This window comes from Corvus brachyrhynchos, unplaced genomic scaffold (assembly GCF_000691975.1).
Source record: "Corvus brachyrhynchos isolate BGI_N302 unplaced genomic scaffold, ASM69197v1 scaffold310, whole genome shotgun sequence".
NCBI classification, from domain to species: domain Eukaryota; kingdom Metazoa; phylum Chordata; class Aves; order Passeriformes; family Corvidae; genus Corvus; species Corvus brachyrhynchos.
This window is the reverse complement of record NW_008236213.1, coordinates 2,929,463-2,953,738: the sequence shown is the minus strand read 5'-3', so window position 1 is coordinate 2,953,738 and position 24,276 is coordinate 2,929,463. Positions and strand designations below refer to the sequence as shown.

General features: G+C 40.6%; 1 long non-coding RNA gene across 2 annotated transcripts; it reads right to left on the bottom strand.

The window, feature by feature from the left end:
* Positions 1-2,612: 2,612 nt before the first annotated feature.
* On the bottom strand, positions 2,613-11,059 carry LOC108449093. Of its 2 annotated transcripts, XR_001865201.1 has the most exons (4): positions 10,838-11,059; positions 7,380-7,507; positions 4,982-5,038; positions 2,613-4,400 (listed from the first exon to the last, which is right to left on the bottom strand). It is a non-coding gene; the product is annotated as an uncharacterized LOC108449093 (long non-coding RNA). The 2 variants fall into 2 exon arrangements; XR_001865200.1 differs by having other exon boundaries at positions 2,613-5,038.
* Positions 11,060-24,276: the final 13,217 nt, after the last annotated feature.

Below are 24,276 nucleotides of genomic sequence, written 5' to 3'. Positions count from 1 at the left end.
CGAGAAGGCTGGCACTGGGTTTGTGATTGTTTGCTGTTACTGCCGTAGTTATTGCTGTTTGTTCGACTGGTTATAGATATATATATATAATAGTAAAGAACTGTTATTCCTATTTCCCACATCTTTGCCTAAAAGCCCCCTGATTTCAAAATTATAATAGCTTGGAGGGAAGGGCGTTGCATCTGCCATTCCAAGGGGGGCTCCTGCCTTCCTTAGCAGACACCTGTCTTTCAAACCAAGACAGTCTGTCAGTAGTAATGGATGGCAGTAGACACAACAGCTGTGTGAGGTGTGACTAAGTGGACGATCTTCTCAGCCTGGAGTCAGAGTTACAAGAGGAAGTAGGAAGGATAAGGAAGTCTGAGAAGGAAATGGACTGGCAGAACCATTCTCTGACCTCCTGGAGAAGGAAACAGGAACAGAAAACATCAGAAAGAAGAGAAGATCAAGGGGATCCTGTATTCTTCCCCCAGCAGGCTGAAGACAGTAGCTTAAAAAGAAGGAGTGAATGGAGGCAAGTCCACACTCAAGACAGCAGGCAAACCTATTCCCTGCCCACCTCACCTTCCCAGGTGCCTCTGTACAGCAGGTACAAGGCTCTGGATATGGAATTCCAGTCAACAGGTACTGATTGTTACCACAACAGTGCATTGTTGGTAATTCTTCACCAGCTGGGACTCTGTGACCTCCATCCATGACATGGATGAACTGGAGAGCCAGGGAGTGGTCAGAAAGACTCACTCACTCTTTAGTACTCTGATGTAGCCAATGTGTAAGTCCAACGGTGAGTAGAGACTGACTGTGGACTATTGGGGCCTGAATGAAGCCACACCACCAGGAAGAGCTGCTGTGCCAGATATGCTGGAACATCTACAGTATATAGATGACATCATTGTATGGGGAAACACAGCAGGGGAAGTTTTTGAAAAAGTGGAGAAGATAATCCAGATCCTCCTAAAGGCTGGTTTTGCCATAAACCCAAGTAGGTCAACGCCTGGGAAGTTCAGCTTTTAGGAGTAAAATGGCAGGATGGACATTGTCAGATTTCAATGGACATGTTCAATAAAATAGCAGCTATGTCCCCACTGACCTGCAGGTAGGAAACACAGGCTTTCATAGGTGCTGTGAGGTTTGCAGAATGCATATTCGAGATCACAGTCAGGCAGTAAACCCTCTCTATCATATGACATTAAAGAAGAATGATTTCAGGTGGGGTCCTGAACAACAAGAAGCTTTTGAACAAATTAAACAGGAGATTGTTCATGGAGTTTCCCTGTAAATTGCTCTCAGCCCACGATCTTTGTCTGTTGTGCATCCCATTGGAATGGGAGGGGAGCAGCACATGGGTTTTTTTAGTGGGAATACTAAATTGGAGAATATCATTCCTAAACTATGACAATGGTTCAGAAGGGACAGGCAAGGCAGGAGGGACAGAGGGGTTCCCTTCTACATCAGGAATTGAATGGATTGTGGAGGGCTCTCTCTGAAGAACAGCCACAAACAGGTCAAAAGTTCATGGGTGAGAATCAGAGACTGAGGTAACAAAGGGAACCTTGTGGATGGTGTCTGTTAGAGGCCACCTGATCAAGGGCAGCCTGTTGACAACAATACCTTCTTGCTCCAGCCACAGGAGCCACTGAACTCACCAGATCTCATCCTGCTGGGGCACTTCAACCCCCAACATCTGCTGGAAAAGAAGCACGGTGAGCTGTAGGCAGTCCAGGGCACTGCTGGAATGCATGGAGGACAACTTCTTAAGCCAGGTAATGGACGGCCCTGACAGAGGGCATCTGTTACTGGGCCTGTTGGTCACCAGTGCAAGTGACCTCATGGGTGACATCAAGGCTGGAGGCAGCCAGGGCTGTAGTGAACATCACTGGTGGAGCCTGCAGTCCTGAGGAACGTGGGATGGGTGAAGAGTGTAGTCAGAACCCTGAATTTTAGGAAAGTAAACTCTGGCTGCTCAAGGAACTAGTCAGTAGAATGACCTGGGAAGCTGCCTCAAGGACAAGGGAGCAGAACAAAGCTGGCAGATCTTTATGGACACTTTGCTTAGAGCACAAGAACTCTTGATCCACAAGTATTAGAAATCAGGAAAGGAAGGGAAGAGACTAGTGTAGACAGTCAAGGCTTTCTGCTCAAACTAAAGGGCAAGAATGTCTAGACAATAGAAGCAGGTACAGGTATGCTGGGAATAGTGCAGGGACATAGTCTGGCTATGTAGGGATGGAGTGAGGAAGGTCCAGGAAGAGCTGGAAGCAAACTTAGCAGGGGCTTCAAGGAATAACAAGAAGGGCTTATACAGATATGTCATCCAGAAGAGACAGATCAAAGAAAGTGTGCCTACCCTGATGAGCAATGCTTGCAAACTGGTAAAACAGACAAGGAGAAGGCTGAGGTACTCAGCAGGTTTTCTCTTCAGTCTTCACTGTCAATCTCTCTTCCTACACCTCTTGAGTGAGTGAACAGGAAGATAGGGACTGCAAAGTGCTTCCAACTTGTTATGCTCTGATCTGCTGGATGGGTTTAGGTTGTTTCATTTACAATTCTCAGGACGTTCAATAACAAACATTTACTTGCAAACTTTAGAAAGTTAAGGTAGAATAAGCTTCCTGGCTTATTATATATATTTTAAAATACAGCTGGTTTTTTTTAGAAATGTAGCAATACAAAAGCATCAAAATAACACTTAAGAAAATGCATAAGGTAAAAGAAAGAAAGAATAAGAGGAGAAAGGTACATAATCACCACCCTTGGATCCAGCCATGAGACCTGGTTGTTGCAATTTTGACGTTTGTTCGTTGAAGTGATGGTTGCAGTCTTGACCTGTTGGGGGTGGGGGAAGCCCACAAAACGTGAAATCTGTTGGGTTAACATACACTCAGGCTAGGTGGGAACGCCAGGGAGTTTTACATTGGATGATGTAATACTGTGACTCATGGGACATTTTGGGAATCTTTGATACCTTCTAAGATGTTATAGCTGCCTCTTGCCATGGATGTTCTCTTCAGATGGAGCACGAAAAAGGACCTTGTGCTAATTAACTCTGGTGCCCAGAGTCTGTCACTGGCACCAAAACACTGCAGGGCATCAGCAGGAGAGGCAGCACAGATCGAGGCTCGTCCAGCAGCTGCAGCCTCTTACATCAGCATGGTTGAATTGATTATGGCCCATCTGAAGGGAGGAATATCTTCAGGCTTACCTGAGAATGTCTGAGTAGTTCACTCTTCCAGAGGGGAGTTTTCACACCTGAGCCCCTTATACAAGGACATCGACAAGATAAAAAGCACTATCCCACCTTGCAGGATTTGTCTCTTGCCTGCCTTTTCCCTTATCTTGTTCAACACCCAGCTTGTGGCCTCAAGTGGTGGGTGTCCATCCCCTCTGTACCTGGGCAGTCCCTTCTAACACAAACTATTCAATATTTCTAAATATTCTAAATTTCTTTGTATTTATCTGTGGCCTGCAGAAGTTGGTGGTTGATAAAATTCTTAGTGATGCATACAGACCAAGATCTGGTACTTGCTGAAAGCCACTTTTTGGAGCTGTGTGTGCATCATATGTGGATTTGTTTCTATCTGAAGATTTTAACGTGATGTATTACAATATCTTAATAATCAAATGTGTGAAATGGTCTCACTCTGTAACCCAGATGGTTAAACACCTGCCAGCCTCTTGACTGGAAGAAGAAGATGCTGAGAATTTTCAGAGCTATCAAGACTGAAAAGACTGGATCCAGAAGTGATGAAGTTGTACCTTTGAAGATATACTGTAGTTAATCCAGTGTAGGGCATCGTCCCTTATACAGTGTGTCACTGTACCTCACCTTCTTCTGCAGGATTCATCCTCTCTGTCTCATGGATGAATGTTAAAGTGGGTCCATAATGAAGAATTGCTGACATGAATGAATCTGCAGAGACTTCATTGTTCAGTTGCAAACTGACTTTTAATCTGACTTCCTAAGCACCTGTATGGTCTTGATTATTAGCATGCCTAAGAAAAAAATGGTTATGTCTAGAAACAGAGTTAGTTTACATTTTTGTTTTTTCCTGGGATATTTTAAATAGGTGTCATCGAACATGATAAGCCAGCCATGTGTATTTCTGATGTCACTGTAGCATCATTTACAATATTGCAGCCAGACTAATTTCAATGTGTAGACTATTTGCTGCCTTCCACACAGACCTCAATTATTTATATTTCAGAGACTGGTTTCCAAATTGCAATTTTGTTATTCAAACAACTGAGGAGACCAAAACAATTTTTGAGATTCACCGTTAGATATGATAACCCCTCATCTATCACTTTTAAAACAGCGGCTATCCCCAGGACAAGACACTTGATTTCCACTGAGAACATCCAAGCAATGACGAGTCTAGACAGATTTGTGGGACACATATCTAGAAATTAAGAAAAAAATGTTTCAGACTGTTTGTACTGAAAATGATGTAACACTGATCATATTTAGGCTGATATAAATACATGCTTCCATATGCCTTTGAACAGTTAGTAAGGGATTAATGCTAATATGTGGTTAACTCTGCACTTGTAATTGGCCCATTTTCAGCTACCTTTTTCTTTTCTGAAAGCTTTATTTATGAGACAGTAGCAAAGCTGGCAACAACACTGGATTTCTTTACATGCTTTCAGAAACATGAATATTCAGGTGTGATCTGTGTGAGTCCTGGCATTGGCAATTGTGCCCAGATATGTGCTTATCTTCCCTGGGACCGTGCAGGGGCTGTGGAACAAAGTGCCAGGGATGTTTGTATGGACACCTGCAATGGCTTCATTTTCCACTGTTTTGACAGAAAGTCCCAAATATCCCTGGTAATTTGGAGCAGTGACAATTAATGCTGCTCCATATGGCTTCATCCCAAAAATAACTTCAAAAGTAACTTACAAATACTGTTTTTATGAGAAGCAATTCTGGAAAAATCTGGTTAAGTGGCTCTATGAGTAAGGTTTATATAATACATACAAGCACAGCAAGGAGGGAATTTCAGTTGTCTAAACCTTGAAAAGATACAGTCTTCACCTAAAAAAAGACAAATAGGGAGGATAAAATAATGTTTGTATCTTTAATTGGCTTAAATAGAAAGGATTTATTGACCTATTCAACTCTTTTTGGCCCAAAGGAATTTTATTCCTTTATTACAGTTTTGGTTTTTTTCCTGTGGCTTAAGTTATCTTGCTATTGAGCTTGCAATTTTATTTTCAGTAATGAACCAAGTTTCACTCAAAGTGATGTCTTTAAAAAGGTAAAGACACATATGGTCTCAATGGAGAAAACTTCCACTAAGATGCCTCTCAAATGTTCGTTATACTTTATTGTCATTCTTCCAGGCCTACTTGTGATGCAACCGTAAGAGATAAATGTTTTCCCAAAGATGTAAAGTTTCAGTTCTATTTTGATTTCTCAGTCATATTACTAGGTTTTTGGTGGAGATGCAATCAAAAAATACCACCTTCCTTTGCCTCAGGAGGAATTTTACTGGTGCTTTCTTAGGTTGATATTAATGTGTTGAATGTTAACTGTTCTGTTCAAATAGTTCACAGTGCTGTTTAGCAAATATGGAAGAATTCAAGGTCTTCTGGAAGAAGGTAGATACTTATTTTCTGTAACAGTGCAGTTAAATGCCACCTTCAATTTCTTCAGGAAAATGAGAAAGAAAAAATGTGAAACAAAGAAAAGAGACAGACTTGTGAGTGTTTGTATCTAATGTTTTGTAAAAGGAACAACAAAAACAACAGCAAAAGCAAAAAGACAAGTAAATGAAATATTCACAGTCTTGATACTGAATAGTGTCTTTGTCAGCAGCTTTACAGGAACCCACAACTACCTAGTTGTGCTCAATCTAAACATAAGTGCAAATGCACTAGCACTACATATTTTAAAAGAAAAAGCTCTGTCCTTTTTCCCATTCCCATTCCCTTGAAGGAAATTTCTTGTGTATTTGTTAGTCTGGTGGCTTTTTCACTTTCTTCTGATGAGGGTGAATGGCCTTGTTTCATCAAAATAGTGGCTGGAAGAAGGGTGCTTGCAAATAGAATATTTTTAATCATCAAAGAGAATCACTCTAGTTGTGCATAACAACTCTGTTTCAATGTAAGCTATTTATTTTCATCAAAAACTTGGTTTTTATCAGACATGATTTTTCACTGTAGCTAAATGGTTTGGTTGTGACAGGAGCTGCCACTACTCAGTATGTGCAGTTTATCCAGGGAAAAAGCAAAAGACATTCCTTTTGCTGTCATCTGGATACGACCAGTAACAGAAAATAAGCACAGCACTAAGTTACACCACAACATTGAAATAAATGAAGCTCCTCTTCCATATTCCTATGAGTGCTTTGAGGTAAGAGAGTACCTACTTGATATTACTGAGTCCCTCTCTAATATTACTATAGACGCAAGCAGTCCTAGACCAAACCTGAGCAGAACCTCACTAATTGAAGGAAGAGAGACCATAAGGAAACTTCTAGAGAGTCAGAGACAGGAATTTCTGTTTATTGGCCTGGCAGAAGATAGTCTATTTAAAGATAATATCTGGTAGTTAAACACAAAATGAGATTATTCAATTTCAGGTATGCAGAAACTGTGGCAAAATATCCATGAGGGGCTGTGTTAAGATACACTTTCCTTAGGGGAAAAATTGCCCTTAGTTCCTATAAAACTGAGGATGGTTTATCAGCTGGATCTGTGTAAGAAATCAGGTCTAGAGCTTTTTAAGAGGAAGGAAAGGGGAAATATTTTCTTCATGGGTAATGATTCTAGTTGTGTTCTTAGTGTGCCTACATTACTCTGCTAAAAGCTCACACAAAAATATGTGGCCAGAAGCTGGCAGTTTGGAGGGGCCTGGGGGGAATGTTGGAGGGTGCTTAGTCTCCACAAAAAGCCTGAAGAAGCTTAGTCTTCAGCACCTGTGTGCCTGCATAATTCTTTTTTTTGCTTCCCACCCTAGGAAATATGTGGTAATGAAGATGTCCACGTAGTTTATTACTAAAAGCAAAGAACATGCAAGTGGATAAATTAATTTTCCTGGGACTAGCATCTGCTTCTGCAGAGATGCCCAAACTAGTTCTGAAGGAGCATGGTCACCCTCCTTAGCTCAGGACTCAAGAGTGGCCCAGTGCTCTCCCTGCCCTTCAGGACTTCTCTGCACCACACCTGACTGTGACATGTAGAGGATCTGCACTGGGATCCATGCAGACATACCTGGATCTGCACCAGGACCCCCAGCCAGCAGCTGCATCCCACTTTGAAATGTCAAAGTGCAGCATCTACCCTAGCCCTCTTGCTGTATGTCAGACACAGGTGGTCTGTCTCTTTGACTGCCTCTGGCACTTAATCTGTAATATATGTAGTGTAAGCTTTACCTTAATTGCAAGTAGGAGCAGCTCCAGCATGTGTCTGGTGGACAGAAAGATGTCAAATGAGAGGTGCTGAGGTTCAGATGCTTTCTTGTGTCTCCAAACTGGGACAAAAAGTTGCATTCTCTGGTTCTCTGCTCATGAAAGAAAACATTTATTTGTAAAAGTGGTATTGAAATGGCTACTTTTGACTTTACATTTACATCTATTACACAATATATTGCAGAAAAATGGAAGTTGTTATGCTGGCACTGGCATGAAATTTTCTGGCTTCTTCAAACCAAAGCATATCGGTGGTCTCCTGAGACCCTGAGCAGTCACACATTCTTGTGGAACATCTCAGCTAAGTGATGCTTCGATAGCATTCACAGATGAAAAACCACTCAGAAAATTTTCAGCCACAGCTAATCATATGTATCTCCTGTTGATTAAGGACTCTTTGGCTTCAAGACTTTTTTGGGTTTAATGCATTTTCAAAAACATACACAAAAGACCTTAACATCATGATTTGTTGCTTAGAGGCATCTCATACAAGCAAACTATCCTTCTCTCTCAAGACTACAAATTTTTTCTCTTTTTAACATTGGAGTCTCTGAGCAATTTGGAGGTGGGATACTTCTAATATAGGCCAAGATTTTCAGGAATGGCCAAAGGTTGTGGTGACCGGACTTCCAGACAGATATTTCAAAATGACACAACTTTCAGTATCTGTTCCGCACTTCAGGACAAGCAAGGTGGTTACTCTCAGCCCACAAAAAAGAAAGAATTATACAGTATCCAGCTTTTTCAATCCTGGATGATCATTAATCTCTTGCAAATCCAAAACAAATCCACAGAAATCATTTGGGCTATGCAGAAATAACTGAGGGGGGGAATAAAGGAAGGCAATCACGCTGTTTATTTAAACTGACACCTGGTGAACATTTAAACTTTTTAATTACAGGAAAGTGCTGCAGGGACTTTATCCTGAGGATCCCATCACATCTTACTGTTTGACATAAAGTCCTGGAAACCCAGTCAAAAGTGTTGAAACCATTTGGGCTACAAAATGGGAAAAACAAGTGCCAGATTTGCAATAATTTCAACCCATGACCTGTCACTATTCTGCTGACATGGAGGAAAGTGGCTGCTCCAAGAGGAAGTAATGCCTCTTGCAGTCAGAGGAGGTGGTTGGCAGCAATCCTAGCAAGGGCAGAAATTTGCTTTGTGCTGCATCTAGCTCATTTAGGAGATGGTGGCGTTTTGCGGGCCAATCCCCATGCTGTGAAAAAATGTGATCCTGCTTGCAGTGTGTAATAACTCTGTGCTGTTTCTTAAGGGGAGTCATGCACATCTGGATTTCTGGCATCAGCTCAGGTTCTCCCAGGTCTGTTCTGAGCTCCCTGTGCAATGAAGTAAGAGCTGTGCATATGTCAGTGTATTAAAGGTTCCGCATGCTGTGAAACCCAGTTAAGGAAGTTTCTCACAGGCATCCCATGCTTTTATATTAGGATCTCCAGCAATATTGCAGTGGCACAAAAATCTGGTAAGAATCATGGCTTTGACTTCAGCTGACAAGTAGTAGTGGTTTAAGTGAAATTTACCTCTCTTTAAAGCATAACTTAACAGATTGCTGTTCACTCTTGTTACTTCAGTGATGCAGAACAGAAGAGTGCCAATTCAAAGATCAGGAGATGCCTAATTATGTACACTTACTGAAATTTAAGCAACTAAAGGATGACTGCTCAGATGCTGTAGTAGGGATCACAAGTAATGGAGTAGAGGGAATTATCTCACACACTGGCATTATTGAAAGCATGGACATTTTCTGCACACTGAACAGATAATAATTCAATACAAGCTCACACAGGTCAACAATGTCTCTTTGTACCTCAGCATTGATTAAGAAGTATTCACCCAAACATCAAAATCAGTTTTTCCAAAATAATTTTTTCACTGCATAGCATCTTGATTGATGAACACGTTTTAGAAGATGTTTATTCCCTATCAAAAAGCCTACAGTTCCAAATGAGGAAAAAACTTGTTTTTGAAGCCTGTGTGAATTTAGTGATAAACTATAATAAATATTTCTGGACATTTCTGTTTTATTTACTTCCATTCCTTCAACACATCTTGAAGTGAAAAACTGGAATACCTGTTGGGAAACACCGTGTCTCCCCCCCAGGGCCCCTCTCCCAGGGCTCCATGGCAGGGGAGGAGACCCCAACAAATACCAGCACTGGGAACTGCAAGACATCATGCAGAGATAGAAATGCCTAAAGAGGAAAATTCATCATGTTTGTACTCGAATCAAAACAACTTAAAGCAGGTAGATTCTCACAATTTAGGATCCATCTTTATCTGCAAAACTCTCCTGTTTCTGTCAACAGGGATGCCAGCTGGGATCATGAGTTCAGATTCTTATCTACCAGAAAACAGATATTTGACCTGACAAGGAAAGACTAAATTTTATCACAGTAATGTTGATTTTTTCTTTATAGAGTCATCTAAGGTCCTTGAGAATTATGATTAAGACCATTATTTACCTAGGGAAAAAATACTCCCACAAAGACAGAATTCTAATTATAAAGAAACATTTTTGTTTGCATTTCAGTGAATGTCTTCCTCAGTATTACTTGGTTCTCACTCGAGAATGGGAATAATAGGGTGTACTGGTAGATATGTTAGTCAATCTGCAGAAAAGCTCAGGCTTCAGCTATGCCCTTTAATGGTCCTTGAGGATCAGAATAAACCAGCCAAGACTTAATTTTCTACTAATTAAATGGCATTTTTTGTTTAGTCTACATCAATCAATAATACACTGTTTTTAATGGTCAGTGCTCTCTGCCTCTGGCTTCTTACACATAAAAAACTCAAATGCCAATGCCACTCTTGCAATAGGGCATACTGAATTAATTATTTACATTAAGGAGCAATCCATGTTATTAATCTCTGTTGCAGTGTGCAGTTAAGTGCAATGAGGACTGAATCCTGATGACATTACCCATGTAAACTACAGTAATTTAAAATTTATTTACTCCTGAAACTTGACAAATCTCTTGAAAAGTTCAGATCAGCATCACTTTATCAGACAGAGAACCAGATTTAAAAGCCATTAACAGGATGCCAGATGTAATATCTCACTGTACCTTGCACAAACACCATTTTCCCCAAAGATGTCATAAACAGGGTACATTTAAATTAAGAATGCATCCTCCACAACACAAAATGCTTAGAAAGGCAGTTTAGTATGTTACAAACATGTTATTAGTGAGGAAAGTCAAGCTTTTAAAATTGAAATGACTGTATTAATTCACAGCAGGATCACATCCAGAAATGGTCTCTTATTTCAGCCTAGTGATCAGGTAAGTGGATTTAAATTTCTTGCAAACACTATTTATTATTCTTTATATATCTTTCTCACTTGCACTCCTCCAGAAATACTCAATTACAACAACAGAGAGAGCAAAGTAGAATATTCTCACGTCCATTTGGATTCCAGACAGTGTCATCAGCTAGGTCCATCTTTAAGTTCCCACACACCACTGTGCAAGCAGAGCAGTTGTACCACACACCTCTTCTGCTGGTGTAACACAGAAGGATATTCACCCAAAGCACTCCATCAACAGTGAGATGTCAGCCCATCTGGAAAGTTGTTTACAGGCCATGTAAAAGGGGGGCAGAGAAAAGGATTGACTCAGAGCAGGCAGATTCATAAACAATGACCCAAACATCATTGTTTCAGAAGGAGTGGTGCAAGAGCTAAGCTCCCTCCCATGAGTTTGAGCAGCCAGTACTTATGCAGCAGATAACCCCAGCTGACCTTTCCAGCATTCAAAGAATAATAGCTCTGCTGAGACAAACCAGAATAATAGCTTTGCTGAGATGAACCAGTATTGAACAACTTTTCCAGTGTGTCAGGCAAAACAAATTCTTGGTTCACACCATCTCTTCTGTCTTTCTTCATCTTACATAACTATAACGTATGAACAGAGATCTATTGCAAGAAAATGCCATGCTACTTTTGTTTAAATTCCACTACCTTCCTCTTTCACTATATCTGAGCAATATCTTGTGTTAACCCTCCTGGTGGGGGATGAGAAAAGCAATTAACTTTATAATTTTGGTGCCACAGAATAATTGGTGCCCCCTTTTCTCCCTTCCAGATAATTTCAAAAGCATGAAAAATTAATATTTAACTACCTTTTAAACCTTATGGTGCCTAGCTTATTGCTTTTATCAGATACTGGATAATGCATATTACATTATGCATTAACACAATTGTGTGAGCTCTTGCTTGGAAAAAGAAACCACTAGTTTTCTTACAGCCTCAAAGAATAAACACGTATCACTCTGGAAGAAAAATGAAATATGTACATATTGCTTAGCCTCAGCTGCATCCCCGGACACAAGCCCACCATATGCCTTCTATATTTTTATTACTGCTATTTTTGTTATTTTGGGAAATGCCCAAAGCAAGCACTTCCATTCCTCCCCTGAAGTGGTTTTGAAGTGATGAAAGCCGACTCAGCTGACTTTTGTGCACAGGGCAAGTTAACAGGACCACACCACAGAAACATTTGAACTACTATAAGTTTAATTATAGCCACTGTGCCATATTAATAACTGCTATTTGTTATGAAGGCAAATATAAGGTTCCTGACTCTGGGAGCCTCTCCAGAGAGCAGAGAATACTGAACCAAAGGGACACTAAGTTTCTTAATATTGCACTATTGCAGCTTTGCTGTCCTTTGCTGAACAAAGGAGAAAGAGACCTCAAAAATGTCCAGGGAATAAGAAGCATTGTTCTGTGGCTAACATAAATCATGCAGAAGCATCTGACCCTAGCTGCTTATCTTGGGTGATTTCATTAGCTAGTCTTACAAGCATATCTTCTCTTGAAGCTTGGTACACTCTTCCCCCTGCAGGTGTGGGGTTTGCAGGCACCACTAGTGAGATGAAAGTTGGGCAAAAGCGGGTGACATCTACATCTTGGGTTGAAGGTCACTCTTGAAATATGAGTTCAACAGAGCCACTGTACCTCGGGGCAGAGGGACAGGGCGATACTTGTATCCTGCTGTGACATGTTGCAAGGGTCGCAAATGCCATGACAGCATGTCACTGTCCATACACAATCATTGCATCATTGCACCTTATAATAAACGTAATGAAAAAGGCGTTTTTTTTAGCAGGTCTCCAGAATGCAGCAGGATTATGTACATACAGAGACGGCAGAGCCAGAAATAGAGCATGGAGAGTCCGTGTTTCTTGTAACCCTTGCTTTAATGATGGCCAGTCAATCACACCACTTCCTTCACCTGGGAGTTAGCTGTTGGTGCCAGAAGTCTGCAAAGCTTCTGTATGCACTCACAGTTATCATCTACATCCTTCACATCTCATTCAAACTTCCAAAATATGCCTGATATTGATCAGATATCAGCATTTCCAAGGTGTTTGTCTGTCTTAACAATTTCTTATCCCCAGTTTACAGCCCTCTACCTTCATTTATTACATGGAATGATGTTTGCAGGAGCCTTTTATAGAAACCCTGGCTACTTCTTCCCACTCCAATCTAGGTGCACATTGAGGTTGAGGTTGCAATTTGCCTAAGGCAACCTGCACCACAGTTCTCAGTTTGAGGGGTCAGTGGTGGGTTCCCAGGTCCTCACCGTGTCACCCTTCCTCCATTGATACATGGGACCCGGGTCCAGGTGGGACAGGTCAACTTAGATGATATGGACTACAGGATAGAAAATCTAAAGTCTCCCTGGTCCCATTGTACAGCTGATCAGGAAACTGCATGATGGGGTCAAAGTGGTGGGGCTCTGACATCAGCCTGACATAAAAACCACTTCCCTGACATGTCCTTTTGGTGTACAGGATCCTGGTTCACAGTGCCTGCTGCACAGCTGTCTTTTCAGACTGTGCTTACCCTGCTTTGCTAGCACTCTTCTTGGCCTCCCCCTCTCCTCTGTCTTGCATTTCTTTTAACAAGCCTGATGCAACTTGCACTTCTCCATGTGAGGACAAGCCACATATCTGAAGAGAAAATTGCTCCCTACAGATTTGCTTGCAGAGCCAGAAAAACAGTCCTTTGCAGAAGGGATTTTTCAACACTCAGTGTGCCTATGCCAAAATGCCTCAACAGATTCTCTCAACTTCACTTCTCCACTGAACTAATTACTCTGCTGGAGTCTGTTTCTGTTGCTCTCAGAGAAGCAGTGGAATAAACTGGGTAATGGAAGCCATAGAAGTCCAAATGTCCTGTATTTTATTCACCTGCTTTTCCTGCCCTAGGAAGGATGTGGGTTGATCTTGAGAGGAAAGACATCAGACCATTTCTGTTTCTTTCTTTTATCAAAATCAGCTGCTAAGTGAAATAATGAAGTGTGCACAGGAATACTAACAAGTCTTTGTTTTCCCTCCTTACTAAAAGCTAGGAGATCCTTAGTTTTTCACAGAGAAAGATAAGCAATGTGATGTTTGTGGCCACTCACGTGCATTGATTTGTTTTAGTGCGTTGTTCTCAACCAAATTTCTTAGTGCTTTGAGACCGAAAAAAATGACAAAGAATATCAAAATTATTAAATTTCTAGGAAGAAAAAATATTCAAGTAAGCAAAGTGTGAGTTATAGTTCTTCTATAAAGTGGCTTTGCTGGCAAGAGAATTAGATCAAGACGATCTTGGCAAGCACGACATTGTGTTAACTGTGCAAACTTTTTCTACACTCATATACATCTCCTAATAGTAGGGTGGAATCTTTTTTCCACATTTCATGGAGGAACTGATTTACAGGTTGAAAAGAAGATGAGTTCTTTTAAATTGCACAGCATTTAAACAAAGTCTTTCAGTATTCTACATCAAGCTACATCTGAACTAAGTCCAACTCTTCTTTATTTTCTAGAGATTTCTTTATTTCACTAGATTTACTTCATTACTTCCTTCTTCAAACAGGTCTTTCCTCCCCAGCCCCCTAGATTGTTTAGAAAGAGAAATAATTAAAGATGAACAGAGGGAAGTGAGAGGTTTTGATGTCACATGTTCAGTTATACTTTGGCTTTTCTAGCTTATAATTTTCTTGAGACCCCTTATACTGTAGCTAGCATCTCTTGAGCAGCAATTTGTCAACTCTTTTTTGTCATAGCTTCACAACCACAAGTGAGAAAAAGGCATGTTTCTATAATGTCCAAATAAAACCGCTTCCAGAATCAAATGGTTAGTGCCCCCATTAGGAAGCAATGAAGTAAATCCGGTGAAATAAAGAAATCTCAAGAAAATAAAGAAGAGTTGGACTTAGTTCTATGTAAACAGATAGCTTGATGTAGAATACTGTCACGTAGCAAATGCACAACTTCTATATAATTTCAGAATGTATATTGATTCAATGGGAAATGGAAAATGAAGGAAATCAAAAGAGATCTTATCCCTGTTTCCTTTTCCCTTTTGCCCCATTTTTGAGATCCCTCCTGGTCATAGAAGTGAATATAAAAGCGTTTCCTCTCTGCTCCCATGCCAGCCTACTCACGTTGTGGCTGCATTCATTCAGCACTTTTGCAAAAAGTACCTAAGCAGTTTGGATCCAAGGTGTATCATACACAAGGTGTATCTTTAGTTTGTAATGTTCACAAACTAAAGAAAAGCTGGTATTAGTGTAACTTCTGAGGAGTACACTTGCAGGAGATTAGGCAATTGCTGACTTCCTTGGAAATGCTTCTGTGGTTTCTGTTTCACAAATGCCCCACAGAAAATGAAATGGACTCATATTGGCCAAAGAGCCATGGGGCAAGGTGTGGGTCCCGGCTGGTTTATGGAGAGCATGGAAAGCTGTTTACAAGGATATAAACTGGAGATGTTTCCAGTAATTCTGCTCTCTCAGCTATAGAAGAATTGCAGAACCCTGCACCTCACAGGAGTTCTCTTGCAGGATCCTATTTGATGTGCTGGCCTAGCCACTTTCTAAGCTCTGTTTATAAACTGTCTGTTACAAGAGCAGGGGTGCACAGCAGGCAAGATATTTTGAGAGGAATATTGTTCTACAAGCAAGACCATATCATTGCTTCTGGTCAGCTTCTGGGCTCACGTTTCACAGTACTATCTGGAGGATGTCGGAATAGAGAAATACAGCCTATCATTTCACGTTATGCCAAGAACAAACCTAATGATACGAAAAAGGCCTGTGAACACTGAACTGTTTTTCACAGATGTATCACATACACAGACCTCCACAAGGCCAAGAGAGTGGAGCAGGGGAGACTGTTTGCTTTGACCGTGTCTGAATGGTATTTTCTCTTAAGAAATGTTTTATCCAACAACTCTGCTGTGACCACAATGGATGTTGTGAGTGTCGTATATTTGCATTAAGGTAATGAATAGAGTTGCCCCAGTATTTGTCTGGAGTGCGCATCACCCACCCTCTCTACTTTAAAATGCTTCTGTGTGATTGCAGACAAGATGCAGAAGTGATTGATCCACTGCTAGGAAAAGCTTGACTAAATAAGAAAAAAAAAAGCTAAGCACACACAAACATAAATTGCTCAGGGAGATGGCTTTATTAGTATTACATTAAATCAGTATTTTGCTATAATTCTGGAGACTGTGACCTATCAAGAAATGTGGGATACCTCCTTTTTGGGGTAAAAATAATACCAGAAAATTAAATTACTTTCTTCTTCCCAATTCCTTGAAAGAAATGATCACTTTTCCTATAACACATTTCAGACATGCATAACATTTCTACCCAAATATACCTATCAATAACCTTTCACATATTTGGGATGGACTGTCGTCTCCTTCTAAATTTCCTTCTAAATTATGATCTTACAAGCAGAAATTCTTGTGTGTTCTGGTGTATTCTGATATCAACACATGGAATAAGTAGGTATTACCTGAAACCAACAGACAAATACAACTTTTCTATATTTACTTATCAGGCTGTGCACTCATGTAACATTTTTTTGTGGTCTTAGATTGTGAGCTTTGTGAGTTTTGGACTGTTTCATGTTACTCACTTGGCTGTGTGCAGTGTATCTGAGTCCTGCTGTTTTCCCCTGAAAAACAGAAAAATATAAATGGAGAAAAAAGGTGTGGCTGCCTCTCCTGACAAAGCTTTGATGTCAGATAAGGAGAATGCCAAGGGAAAGAATAAAGCACTGGTGTGCTTCTGCAAAGGTTCAGGTCCATAGACGAGACAACCACGAGTCCTCTACCAGGAGGACTTTCTTCACCTGTTGCAGCTGAGACCTTAACAGACCAGCACTGGAGAAAGTAGGTCCTTTGGAAATACAGAGAGTGTAAATGCTTGGAGAATAATATGTTTTGGGACATAGTTGTTTTATCTGGCATTTTGAACACAGATGCCATGTCTAACACCTTTGACCTCTTTATTCGATCCTAATCTCATGCAGTTGTATCCTTTCCTGGCAGGGAAAATGTTTACCATCCCAAAAAGACAAGATAGATTTTTGCTGTATGAAGTCATGAGTATAACTTGGTGTTTCTCTTCATTCACAGTCTTAGGGCTTTTCCTTTGTCTTTTCTATCTGCTTTAGTCTCCATGTACTGTTATTCTTGGTAAAGTGTAGTTTTTACTTTATAGGATTTTCTAACATGGATGGTAAAACATAGTTTTTATAACAAAATTTAAGTCCATAATGGAATGGTTAGGTTTTATGCATTTAAAAACCCAAAGCCTGAATCTGTAATGATTCATCCACTGTTGTATGAACTTCCAAATTAGAAGTGGAAGCATGAAATATAGGGAGTAATTAGGTGATGACTAATGAAGACTAATGATTTTGCTGCTACAAGATGAGAAGACATTTTTAATATCATCTTATTTTCTGATTGACTTTACACATTTACACCTTGTCAGCTGAAGTTTGCCATGGAATGAAGTACATGTTGAAAATCAGTTGAGAGGTCTATTTGAGATACTGAGGTGCTTATTTCTAAGGGAATTTGAGGTGAGCAGAGAAATAACCATTAATAAATCAAATTCCAAAGAATGTCTTCAAATGCTAAGGTTAAAAGAACAGAAAGCTCTATTTATGAACTTGCAGATAACCAGAAACAGCAGTGTAGAGGGGAGTTAACTGCTTTTATTCATTTCAAAAGAAGGTTTAAAACAAGATCCTAACAACCATTATTTAAATGTCAGTGCTATTTACTAATTTGATTAAAACTTAGAGGAGAAGTGATTTCATAAATATGTGCACATTCATCTGTGGCTGGCATTTCACAAGGGGGCCTGGAACAGGCAATGGTTTGGGGGAATACCATTTTTTCCTGTTGTTTAAAGGAGTGAAATTTGGAGGGGTAGTTGAGACTTTGACGTGGGAGCAAGCCCCAGTTCTTTCAGCAGAGCATGGGGATTGCATTTGAACTGCTATACATTCTGCTTCTAAAGGCATGCTACTGTCACATTTCAAACAGGTGGAGGGAGCTCATGCAGCGCATGAACCTTGAACAAGGTTTACTTCTCAGGGTGATCAGAGCAGTGAAACCTCAACATCAGTGTGCAGTGCCTGCCTCAGAAGTAGGGCAGTGTTAAGGAGGTATGACCCATAGGACATTCATAACAGAAATTATAGGATCTCAGGACACTTTGGCAGCACCACCTTTTGAATGTTCACTGCAGAAGGTGCAGCAATGGAAAGAGTTCTGGAAAATTCCACAAAAATTACCTTTCTGAAGATAAGAAATGAAGCAACAGAAAGGACTAAAAGGATTTTCAAGTAATGAGTACTGTAAAAATACACAGGAAGAACAGGCTCAGTGACAGAGCAAACTGGTCACCTCACTCATGTGTTATATTTCTACTATTTTCACTTCACATGCTAGCTAAGATAAAGAAAATCACTTTGCACCTAGAATGGAATATCCTGCCTGAAGGCCAGTTTGAGCCTTTAATCCATGAGAGCTTGGTTTTCTCCCAAAGCAGGATGAAAAATTAACTGAAGAAACTTTGAAATCTTTGATGAAATTGAGTCATTTTCCAGGCAGCCTTGCTGCCCCTAATCCCTGTGACAGGAGCAGGCAAAATGCTTATGAATTCTACAAGAGATTGTGTCTAGGTGATCAGAGAGCCAGGAACACTTAATGAATACCTTGTCTGAGCCAAGTGTAAAACAAGGGAGAGTTTTAATGAAAAGTCAGCTGCATGTGCTCCTCTCCTCTTGCCTTTGATGTCTGGATGATATGTTGCTGTATTTGAGGTGCAGGCCAAGACAGGCTGTTTTTCAAAGGCTTCAGCAGAAGACAGGTATCCCATAGTGAAAAGCACAACAGATAAGGTAGTGTGATGTTTCTGGGACTCTACCACATTGAAGACCTTTGTGTGGAATGGATATTTAGGAGAAACTCTGTAAACAGACCCAGGAGGCATCTAGAGCCACTGAGTAGGTGAGGTTGGTGTTAGGAAGCTGAAACCCATGTGGATTTGAAATTGGTGAGGGAGGTGAGGAGAAATATGAAAGGCTTCTGCAGGTATTTCAGCTCTAAAAGATCTAGAGAAAACATGGGCCCACTGCTGAACATGGCAAGGAACCTGGAGAGAATGAACACAGAAGAAGCCAAGGTGCTAATGGTCTTTTCTACTTGGTCTTTATTGAAAAAACCTGCCTTCAGCAATCTGTGAAAACAGTGGGAGATTCTGGAGCAAGGAAGATGTACGCTTGTTGGAGGGCCAGGTTACGGAACACTTAGAGACACTGGAATATACAAGTCATGGAGTCTGATGGGATGCTCTCAAAACTGCTGATGGAGCTGCCCAAAATAACTGCAAGGCCTTTCTTGCTTATCTTAGAAGGATCATGACAATGGGAGCCATTCTCATGGGATGAAAGAAAGCAAACATCACTTCTCAGAAAATACAGGAAAGAAAATCTGGGGAAATGCAGGACAGTGAGACTCACCTCAATCACTACAAAAGTGATGGAGCAGCTAATCCTGGAAACTATTTCTAGTTGCATGAAAGACCAGAAGGTAATTTTTTGTAGTCAGCATGGATCTATGAAGAGGAACTCTTGTCTAACTAACCTGACAGCCTTCTAAAATGAGGCATCTAGTTTGGTGTCTGAGGTGAGAATAATGGATGTTGTTTACCTTGACTATAGTAAGGCCTTTGACACTTTCTTCTGTGACAGCCTCATAGAGAAGCTCAGAAAGTACAGGCTGAGTAAGTTGGCTGTGAAATGGACTGCCAGCTTCAAATGATTGCCCTCAGCAATAAAAACTGTAACAGAGGGCCAGTCACTAGTGGGGTTCCTCAGCAGTTAGTACTTGACTAATACTGTTTAACTTCTTCACTAGTGACATGGGAGACTGGGGAAAGTGCATCCTCAAGTTTGCACATGGCCAAAAACTGGGAGGAGTGGTTGATACACATGGTTGTGCTGACATCCTGGGGATCTCAACAGACTAGAGAGATTGACAGAGGGCAACCTTATGAAATACAACAAGGGATATGCAAAGTCCCGCACCTGGTGAGGAAAAACCCTGTGCACCAATACAGACTGGAGGACAACCATCTGGAAAGCAACTGGCAGAAAAAGACCTGGTTATCCTGGTGAATAAGGAGCAGAATATGGTCCAGCAATGAGCCTTTGGGGCAAAGACAGCCAACAGCATCCTTGACTGCATTAGAAAGAGCCTTGCCAACACATCCAGGGAGATGATATTTCCCCACTACTGGGCACAGGTGAGATACATCTGGAGCACTGTGTCCAGTCCAGTGCAAGAGATATGGACGTACTGGAATGTGTCCAGTAAAGGCCATGAAGATGACTGTAATTGGAACACCTGATATAGAGGAAGAGGCTGAGACAGCAGGGACTGGTCAGCTGGGGGAAGGGAAGCCTCAGGGAAATTTATCAAGGTGTATAAATACTTGAAAAGATGTTGTAAAGAACATAAAGACAGGTTCTTATCACTAGTATCCAGTGAAAGGATGAGAGGCAATGGACACAAACCAAAATAGAAGACATTCCAATTGAATATAAGAGAAAACTATTTTTACTCTAAGGTTAATCAAGCATTTTAAGAGGTTGCCCAAAGAGGAGTCTTTATCTCTGAAGGTGTTAAAACCTGACTGGATGCAGTTCTGAATTCACTCTGCTTTGAACAGGACAGTTGCACTAGAGGACCTCCAAAGGCACCTTCAACCATTTTATGACTTCATAAAATGAGCTGAAAGCTGAACAAATGACCCTTGACTGATTCTGCTTCTCATTAAAACTGCTTAGCACCTTTGCATCTTCCACTGTTTTAAGAAACAGATGAAAATATTATTTCTTGAACCAGATGCAAATGATCTTGATTCTGGGGGGAATAGGGGCTGGGGTGTGTGGGGAGGCATCAGGAATATTCAGTTTCGTTCTTTTAGTCTTTTTTGCTGTCTACTCTACTTTAAATTCAATGGCCTCGACTCTTTCAAAGAACAAATTTTTTTCTAAAACATATTTGGAATTTGAATATTTCAGGTCCTATAATCTGGTGATATACATAACAGAAGTACTTTCATTCTATTATTAAAGTGGCTGCAAATAAGAGAACTAAGTAGATTATCTCAGTTTTAAAAGGAGTGTTAATTTGATGCTTTGGAGCAGAGGAATACTCTCAAAGCAGATGGTTAGGACTTCTCACTATGACCTCTTGCGTGTCATATTCCTAGTGGTATGAGCAAGTTTCATCTCTAGAAGTGTTAGAACTCATGAACACTTAAAAGACCATAATTTCAGAGGTAGAATGAAGTCTAGAGGTATTACCTATGATCTCTCTGTAGTTTCTAAAAGTCCTTTTTTTGAAAAATAAGCCTTGCTGTAGGTAACGAAGTCATAATTCTTGCATACCAATACAAGAAAATACAGAGGATTTTTTGTTTCATTAACTAGTTTCCCAGCTGCCTAGTCCTCACTAGATGATTTCTATTAAGTCAGTTGATAAATATCAGAATAATTCCAGAATTTTAAAAAACTGAGAAGACACACCTGGCGACCAAACTCTGTAAAAAGGGTTAAAATGATGAGCTGTTATTTTAAAATTTGCCTATTCCCACTCAACAATGCACATCTAGTGTCAAAAGATAAGGATTAAAATGTTAGATGTCTAAAAATACATGATTTAATAATCACAGTTAGAAGAAATAATGGGCACATATTCCTTTACCTCACCCAGACTCAGAATCTCACTTTGGGATTTGCTTTGACAAACAGTCAACACATATTTAATGTAGCCATGTCTTTCTAACATTTTTCCTGAATAGTTCTGCCTAACTATATTCAAAGTGCAAAATTTTTCCCTTGACAAATGCAGAAATTTCCAGTATTACATCAGGTTGGAGTTGATTGGCTTCTACTGAGGCTAGCTGCAGTTTTATATTACTCTATTATTTTAGAGAAACAGCAGAAAAGGTCTAGTTGAAATAACTATTGACAGAAAAGACAGGAATTTAAATTTCGATACTGCTCATCTTCCATGTACTGAAGTTTCAGAGGTAAAGGTCTCTGTGGAGAATATCTTCAGGATGGTCTAATAAATAACAGAAACATATCCTTACATAAAACCTTTTATTTTTTTAATGAGAGATTTAAGGTGTTCCCTCATAATAAAATATTAGGGAAAAAATAGAATATCTGTATAATTCTCGTTTAAGAATTCACCAAGATATAAGCAGAGAGGCTTCAAAGGTGAAAAAAATTTGCAAAATATTGTGTTAAAAGTGGGAGAAGAAATCAGGTGAATCACACTCACTAGGATATTTGCAGGAAAGAAAAAAGTGTAATCCGAATACAGACTTTCTCTGCTTTGTCAGGACTGACTTGCCATTATGGAACGAGCTTGGAGACACCGTCTTTCTCTGAGGTTGGTTTTTGGGGGGGTCAGGATGCTTTCTCAGGTGAACTCCTCACCCATGAGGCCACCAGGCAGCAGAAAAGGAGCAGTGAGACGCTTGTGTGGGCAATCTCAGAAACTGAAATTGTCATCCTGACAACATGAGTGTCCCATCCCTCAGAGAGCTGGGTGAGGAACTGACACAAACTGGCAGGGGGAAGAATGCAGAACAACCGAATATAGGCAGAGCTTTGCTTCTGAAGACAGAAAGAAATGGGGGGGAAAGGGTTGCAGTTGTGTCAGAGGTCCAGCTTCTAGTCCTATGAGGCTTTGGAGTGTACATTCAAACCCTTACATAAAAACATAAAATAAGATAAGCCACCACCTTTTCTTCTTGCTGCTGCACAACTGATGACATACTTAGTTTCCTCCTCCCAAATATGTTCCAAAGTCATATAGATTCCAGATTTAGTTCATCTCATTCTTGCTCGCAAATATTCCTGTAACAGCAGATCAGCACATCTGACTCTTAAAAAGAATCCACTTGAAAAGGTATTTCCCCCTCATGCTTCTGAGATTACCACTGGCACACCATCATAATTACAGCGTCATGGAGGTGGCTCGGTTTTCTGCTCTGAATTTGCCTCTTCTACTGCAGAGCAGGAGGATGTGGCCACCTCTGTGGCTTTGGGATTTTGTGCTTCTTCAATTTATGGCTGCCCTTTGGCTGCTCGGCATGGCAGGGTCATCCAGACCTTGCACAGCAGAGGCTGATGCAATCTTCTTTCAAAATGAAGGGTTTAAAGTAGTTGTATATGAGGAAAAAGTACACTTCAAAGCACCCCATATAAGGCAGAGATGCTGGATTGGTTTTATGAAGGAAGCAACACTGTCTTCCCAAGAAGGACCAATCCCACAAGACTCGGAATGCTCAGGCACAGATAATTCTGGGTACTTTGTGAGCAAGGTTTCCCAGCTTTCTTGACACTGCACACTACAGACGCAGCCTGTCATCCTCCCTCGTCCCTCAGAGGGGAGGCGCCTGTCATACCCCGGGTGCTCAGCCCTGGCAGCATTCTCCACCAGTTAAGTCAATGAAATCGCAGGCTTTCCTCACCTCTGGGGGGATCGTCAGGTACACGAGTCAGTTGAGAATGTGGCACACTTCACACACATCCTTCGCACTGCTCAGCACTGCCAATCCACTGAGAACTGAACTGGCAGCATGTGTCAACCATATCTCTGCAAACAGAGACAGATGCAATTTGCAAATGGTACAGAAGGGTTTTGCAAGTACCTGCATTTTAAACATATCTATCCTGCTTTTACTGGAATTTGTCAGCTAAGCAGGATATGGTGTGTAAGCATACCCTGGACCCTAGAGCAGAAAGACTTCCACTTAATTTTTTTTTTAATTTAGCTCTTTCCGAACACAGTCAATAAAAACGAATAATAACAATTTCCGAACTACGTGTATCTATTTGCAAAGGGGAAAAAAAATAAAGGTTGCTGCAAAATCTTTTTTACAGCTGCTGAAAATTTCAAACTAAATTGTTCGGCAAGAGGTTAGGCCATCAATGCACTCAAAGAAATTGGCTCTGCAATTATCACTTTTCAACCACCACCTACCAGTTGGAAACCAGTTGGAAGGGTTTAACATAAATATAAATGAGAAGGGAGGGATATGTGGGAATGAGATTGTGTGGCATATTTGGGTTTTTTTTGACTTCTTTCCAGACATATTTCAGTTTACATAAATATTTGAGGGTTGGATCAGACAGGATTTGCAGCACAATAGTATTAGGAATGCCTTTGCAAAAACTGTGGTATGTTTTAAATTAGTCTCTGAGGAGGGGGAGAGCAAATGGGGCCCTCTCAATGTATACATTCAAGCACCATTTAATTGTTACAGACCAGAATGATGGGCTTCCCCACCAGTTTCTCCTCTTTTTCTTGGTCTCCCCTCCCTCTCTGTGATTTGATTAGAAAGTGAACTGCATTTTTTACATGACTGACACTTCCTAACATTCCTTGCAGAAAGAAAGATGCTTGCCAAAGGACAGGGCTAGGCAGTGCACGTGGGATGTAATGTTA